This window comes from Mastomys coucha, unplaced genomic scaffold (genome assembly GCF_008632895.1).
Source record: "Mastomys coucha isolate ucsf_1 unplaced genomic scaffold, UCSF_Mcou_1 pScaffold22, whole genome shotgun sequence".
Taxonomy (NCBI): domain Eukaryota; kingdom Metazoa; phylum Chordata; class Mammalia; order Rodentia; family Muridae; genus Mastomys; species Mastomys coucha.
In genome coordinates this window covers 201,325,687-201,332,969 of record NW_022196905.1, presented here as the reverse complement: position 1 = coordinate 201,332,969, position 7,283 = coordinate 201,325,687, and the positions used below count along the sequence as shown (strand labels likewise).

The 7,283-nt window shown below is 38.5% G+C and overlaps 1 protein-coding gene across 3 annotated transcripts in view; it reads left to right on the top strand.

The window, feature by feature from the left end:
- The first annotated feature begins 1,300 nt into the window (after positions 1 to 1,300).
- Palld (palladin, cytoskeletal associated protein) overlaps positions 1,301 to 7,283 on the top strand; it is a 393,911-nt gene continuing 387,928 nt past the window's right edge. For 2 of the 3 annotated variants that reach the window (XM_031339915.1, XM_031339916.1), the window contains exon 1: positions 1,307 to 1,467. The gene's annotated coding sequence lies outside the window, so the exon portion shown is untranslated. Of the gene's footprint in view, positions 1,468 to 7,283 lie in introns of all 3 variants that reach the window. The other variant, XM_031339914.1, reaches the window with a different exon arrangement.

Genomic DNA, 7,283 nt, shown 5'->3' with positions numbered 1-7,283 from the left:
GCTTAGGAGTAAAATCATGAGTTTTGACATCATGGGAAGGATTAAATACCCTTATTAAAATGTCCTTGCCTTCCACTCTGTGCTATGTAATAGAAGTGTCTCCACCAAAGGACACAGAACTCGAGGTGACAGCTTAGAAATGGAAAAAGGACTTTCACTGGACAATGAACCCATGGGCATCTTTCAGCCTCAAGAAGGATGAAAGTCAATTCCTGTTCTGTGTAAATTATCCCATCTGGACTATTTTCTTACAACAGCAAAAATGACCAAAGACTTAATGGGTGGGTACCACTTGTGATCTACAAAGAGTAAGTCATAAAATCACTAACTAATGAATGTAAGAATGAATTGGCTATGAAAGCACTGAGCCAGGGATCAGAGGAGAACAAGGAGCAAATAGCAATCTTCACTCTCAGGAACAGATTTCTTTAGACATGAAACCAGACCAAAGGTCATGAGATCCAAATAAACTATCAGTACTTTTTTTCTGAATTTCCTGGGATGTTTCCTATGATTCTTCTCACCCCCTTAGATCTTCTCTAGTAGACCATCTTGGGTCAGAAAAGGTCTTGGTTCCTCCTATCTCTATTTGTTTTTAACGAGAGGGATTTGTGCTATTTGTGTTAATTTTTTTAACAGTTGTGACAACTTCATTCTTGTATGAGACAATGTTCATTTTTCACCATTTGCTCAGCTTTTCCATTAAGAAAACTTTGCTAAGTGTTCTTAATGCATCAGAATCAGTGCTCTGAATTCTAAGATTCAGACTCCATTTGCTACACTATTCCATTATGCTTTGGCCTACATCTTTAATACACAATCTAGTCATATGACAATTTTTAATTTAATGAGGTAAGAAAGCAATTGGCATCTCCACTCAATTTGACAAGTGGCTTAATTTTTAAATAGTTATTGGATTTACTATTTTATAAGAGCTCACCACATGACTAAAATTTAAACATACACAGCAGATCATCCCAGGAGTCTTCCTCCAGGGTCTCACTTTTTAAAATAGGGGTTCAGAAACATATTTGTAAATAACTTAAGGCATGTGAAAAGGCTGGGAGCTAATTTCCAACGACAAAGTCAGAGGGGACTATGTTTAAAGGTGATATTTTTAAATTCATAGCTATGGTTCCTTCTATACGAGGTGGCTTTAATTTCTAAGAACCCAGCCTCAGATCTGGGGCTGCTTCCCAACCCACTACTGGGATTCCTGATTGTGGCACTCAGCTGTAACATGAGTTCAGTTACCAAATATAGCCGAGTAGAGTAAGAGAGCAAATGAGTATCTCAGGCCACACTTGTCTCAATACCACAGACCAAGCAGTCCTTCATGGACAGGCAAGACCGACCTCTACTCACCAGGAGAAAGAAGAAAAGCTCCTGGGAAATCCATCACCTTTGGGAAGGCTTTAAACCAAGCAAGCATTGAAAAGTTCTGTACAAACCTTAACACGCTTACTGGTAAGATAACACTTTTAAGAGCTTTAGAGTTGGAAATATTTCAATAGCTTTGCCTGGCACTGTGATACTATTTGGAAAATGCTTGATTTTTTTTTTTGTGTGTGTGTGTGTGTGTGTGAGGATAAGAAATGTAATCTTAATGTTGTACCTTTTTTTCCCAAAACAGGTAACATATAAAATTTTCTTGATTTCTTTCTGCCCACACTGCCAGACAACTACCTTAGGTTTATAATCTTAGGTGTGCTAAATCATTCTGATCAATTCCGAAAGGGTAAAAGGGTTAAATATGCTTGTGGATGGAGTTAAATTTGTCAAGAGTGTGCATGGGTTATATTTCATAGTAAATGAAACTATAGCCATCTTGACTGTCATCTATGTTTAAGCTAAAAACTGATGGCTTAAAATAATAAACTTTAGGTTCTAAATACTTTGAGTTATTAATGACCTTTTGAAAGATTTTAAATTCACCAACAGGACATACTTAAATTAGTTGGCATAATACCAGGTAATATAAAATAAATTTAATATGCACATGAATAAAACATTTTGACTGTGGATATCTACAGTATAGTCTGTCAAATATAAATATCAAAACCCAGTCCTGTATCATGTTGTTTTAAACCTATTGAGGAAATTGTCTTGAATCGAACACATGATGTTAGTACAGAATTATTTCAGGCTCATATTACTTTTTAGCATTTTCTAAAAATACTAATTACCTTCTAGTGTAACTACTATGGCCAAATACAAGACCTATTACTTGGCAATAGAAAACTATTCAAAATCTGTTCCACTTCTGAGTATATCAAAATCAAGTCCTTTTTACATGATAAAGATAATATCCAACCACTTTTCTCAAAGACATTGAATACTTTGCTCAAATATTCAGAACGTTATAACTCCTAACTGAAGAAGAGGTCTGGGGTCCTATAGCCATAGCCCACTCTGTAATTAGAGGATTGCACATTCCTGCTCCTATTGTTCTGGCATCCAGTGTGGGCTGGGGTCCCTTTCGCTGGCCCTCTGTCTGCTCTCTGTCCAGGTTGCTTTGTTCTGCAGCTAAAAGTGGATATTTAAATTGCCACAGATCACACTTCTCAAGAGAAGGAGTGAGGCTCACTGGGAAATTACCACCATGGTGACTTCTTGGTTTTGGTTTTGTTTGCTTTGTTTTCTCATTTAAAAGGTGTGAAGAGGAAATATTTGAGTGTGCAAAATAAGTTGGCCTAATTCTTTAACATGCACTAACTAATACTCCTGCAAGGCCAGGACAAAGGTCCCCACTGCTCAAACAGGGTGGTCAAAGGCCTTCAAAGGACACTATGATTCTGGAGTTTAGCTAAGGATTAAGGCCATGTAGAGTGAATGTCCAGGGCCTGGTAAAATTCCAGCCAAGAAAACAAAGGCTAACCAAAGCATTATGACTATAATTTCCAAGTGACACAGCATCATAGCAGAGACTATAGGAACATCTTGGGGAAATAATTTTAATATGCACACAAATAAAACATTCTTGACTGTGGATATCTACAGTGCAGTTTGTCAAATGTGATTTTTGAATGCAAGTGAGAAATGGATGAATTAAAAATAAAAACCACAGTTATTCCCAGTGGATTCGATATAAAGATGATGAAATGAAGAGGGCACCAGGGAAAAAACCTTCAGGTCCTCCTCATAAAACACCGTCTATGGCAGTGCTGGGACTAAACTGCCAGCTTCTGTTCTGTTTAACTGTGTCCATGTTAGATATGTTACAAAGAGTTACCAAACTTTACACAATTCTTTCTGTCTAATACAGGTTGAATAGCCATTATGGGAAATGTTTAGAACTAAAGATGTCTCAGATATTACATTTTTTTCAACCTTTGAAATATTTGTATATATATAATGAGGCACTTAAAAGATGGGTGCTCAAATCATTTATGCTTAACATATACTTAACATATGTAGCCTGAAAGTATGTTCCATTATGTTCTTAATGGTATTATTAATAATCACTTTTAACAATTTTTATGCAATCAACAGAATTCCATGGTGGAGAATTTTCTACTTGTGGTGTTAGGTGAGCACTTTAAAAAGTCTAGGATTTTGGACTATTTGGGGATTTCCAGTTTTGGGACAGGGCTGCTCAACATGTACTAGAATTGTTGGAAAATAGAATGGGTGATTATTATTATTATTATTATTATTATTATTATTATTATTTTACTTCTGATGTTTTTCATGAGACTCTTCCTTGGCTGTTGATAAGAAACGTAAAAGTCAGAATCATTAGAGATAAGTGTTTAACATGCTATCTTAAACATTTCTAAATGAGCAAATGGTGCACATCTTTCATGCAAATGTCAGTAGTTCTGTCATGAGCAAGTTCCATCAGTGGTGTAGATGGATATGTTTAGTCTTTCCAAACTGTGGGAGTTTATTAAATAACAATAAATTTACAAGCAAACCAAATGCTGAGAAAGTACTCCTGATTCCACTTAGTATTAATGGTCAATAGCAAACACAGGTACTTCGCTCCTTCATTTCTTAGTGTTTGTTGCTTTGTTTGTTTGTTTGTTTGTTTGGGGTGTGGCTTGTGTGTGCCATGAGATGCATGTGGAAGTCTGAATAGAGCTTTCAAAAGTTGGGGCTCATCTTCTACCTTGTTAAGGCAGCTCTCATTTCTCCTTCTGTGCTACATACAAGCTTAGAGTTTGGCTACAAGCTTCCAGATGATTCTCCAGTCTCTATCCTCCTTCTTGCCCACAGGAGCGCTGGCATTACAATGTACAGCCTTTCTATGTGATTTTCAAGGATCATACTCAAGTCACCAGGCTACACAGTTAGTATTTAACCTCTGAGTTACTTGGCCAGCCCCATTGATCCCCAATATTAATTACTACAGTAACTGTTAGATCATGCATCATACTACATATGTGATATTATTTATGTGTATTCTGCCATGTATGAGGGGCACGATGGCTCTTAGAAGAGGCTAAAGAGGCTACACTGTTCAGAGGAACTACACTGAGCATCAAGGCAGAGGGCTGATAGAGATACAAGGGGCATACTCTATAGAAGACTGGATAAGAACCACAGAATCAGAGCTGTTAGAGTGCAGAGGTGTCCATGTAGCTCTCAGTGACAGGCAACTTCAAATGTCAGTTTCAAGTGGCCCTGTGTGTCAGAGGTGAGAGAAACTATTTGACCTGGAGCCTGGAACAGGGGCAGAGGTCTTTTTCAGTGACATTTTTCCTAGCTGAGGCAGCGTATTATGAGTAACCAGGACATGGGTTAATACACCTGTCTTATCTCAGTCTTGTACCTAACACGCCTCCTTCTTTCCCCTGAATCCATGGAAAATGGGGCCTCTGAAACTACGCCAGAGGACATACAGACCCAGAATGCTGGACTTCTCTTCTAACTAGCAGCTCCCGTGACTACTTGTAACAATCTATGGCCATTAGCTTACTCTCGGCAACTTGGTCCCACCCCAGTGGTGTGTTGCTCCTTCTTCAGGGATAGGCACGATTTGATGACTTTGATGACATATGTATAGGACACAGAACCCTGTATATGATCCATATACAGTAGCGCTGCTTAAAGCTGAATAGAATTGTCAGGCAGTGGTAGTATATCCCAGTGCTTGGGAGGCAGAGGCAGACAAATCTCTGTGAGTTCGAGGCCAGCCTGGTCTACAGAGTGAGTTCCAGGACAGCCAGGGCTACACAGAGAAACCCTGTCTCAAAACAAACAAACAAAAAACAAAATCTGAACAGAACTCTATGATGCCTGACCACCACAGAGGCATATCCATGGGTGCATTTGGATTTACCTTAAAGAAGTAGGGAGAAAGGGGATGATCTTGAAACATTAGACTGCTCTTTTTCTTTCTTTCTGAACAGTATATTAAGAACAACCTGGGTTTTGATTGGCCTCTTGTTCTGAAACTGCAACACAGAAGCCGCAGGCCCTGAAAAATTCTGGATCTGGGTGCCATCCAGTGGTGAAATCTGGAAGTAATTACAGAAGCATAGAAGATAGGCAGGTTTACTTGGAATTTTTAGAGGGACACACATAGCAGGTTAGAAAGACAGAAGTAAAAACATTGAGGCGGTACTGCATGACAGGGAGCATCTGGAGTGTTTGCCTCACTCAATATTCAGAAGAAGGTCCGAAAGCACATAAGATGAGGTACCAGGCAGGGGCCAGTATGGGGAAAGTCTCAGAGAGCTGAAAACAGCTTTTATGGAGCTCAATGGGCTTGAAGAAAATAGGGAATATTATAAAAGATGAACCTAAAGAGACAGAAGAACTTTTTTAAAAGATCAAGCAGTAATTGTTGAGCATTGAAATACATGCAGTATTTAAAGCACAAAAGAGTCATCCATAAGAGGGACTGCAAACAGGGAATGCATCCATAAGAGAGACTTGCAAAAAATAGTAGCAAGAGGGCAGGCTCCTCACACATTCCCAGCTAGCATAGAGAAATGTGTGAGGAGGAACAAGGATCTGTGTCGCTTTGGGTTCAAGGTGAAGATGGCAGTTTTCAGTAAAGCAGACTTGGGAAAAGAGAGGAAATCATATAATAACAGAAAACTTCATGAACCTAAAGAAAGGTACAAATATACACACAGAGGAAGGTCGAGGGTCACAGGTCAAATGTAACTCAATGAGGTCTACCCCAAGGTTTGTTACAACGAAAGTCTCTTAACATGATGTTAAGGGTGAAAGACAATGAGAAAAAACTTGAGGGTGTAAGAGAGGAGGGACTGGTAATTACAGAGGTGTATCCCAATTTACCTGACAAACAATTTCCCACAAAAATCTAATAGCCTAGAACAGTGTGTCGCAACCTGTGGGTTTCAAACCCTTTGGGATAGAAGGATCACATATCAGATATCTACATTATGATTCATAACAGTAAAAAAATTGGAATTCTGAGGTAACAAAGAAAATAATTTTATGGTTCGGGGGGTCATCACAACATGAGGAACTGTATTAAAGGGTCACAGGATTAGGAAGGTTGAGAACCACTGGTCTGGAAGAAAGTAGCATGAGATTGTTTTCGCAGTACTAAAGAAAAAACTATCAAGAAAGAATTCATTGTTCTGCAAAACGATCCTTTGGAAATGACAAAGGCACTCCTAGAAGAACAAAAGCTGAGAAAAAAATATGTATTTCAAGACGCTTATCTATATGACATACAAAAGGAAGAACTACAAACTAGAGGAAGGGCAGGATACTAACTAAGAAGAGAGCATAGAAAAGTCACCAATAGAGTAATTACAGAAATTGAGAATGCACTAATATTTAACTAAGATACATAAGCCATCGCTAGTATGTGAAAAGCAACAGAGAAATGTAAAAATGGGGACTGGAGAGATGGATCAGTCACTAAAGTGCTTGTCTCAAAATTGAGTTCAGATCCCCAGAATCTGTGTGTAAATGTGGAGGCCCATGGCCTACTCCTGGAATCTCAGTGGTGGTAAGAGGTAGAGATGGATCACTGGAAGCTTGGCTATGTGAAGTTCCACAACAGTGAAAGACTTGTCTCAAAGGGAATAAGGCACCTGATCTTCAACAAATCCCAACACACCTGGAGGGAAAAAAAAACGCAAAATGGGACACTAAAATTCAAATTGTAAGAGAAATTAAGTAATATTGTATAACCACCTTCTATTAATTCTTTGTGAGCCTCTTCTTTGGTTCTGTTTGTATCTCAATAAGCATGTTAAGTTGCTGTTCGTAAAAAAATAGATTTCTATGAACAAAATATTTTTTCCCTGTATTTGAGGTGCTATGCTCCCATGCATGCACATGGTGTGTGTGTG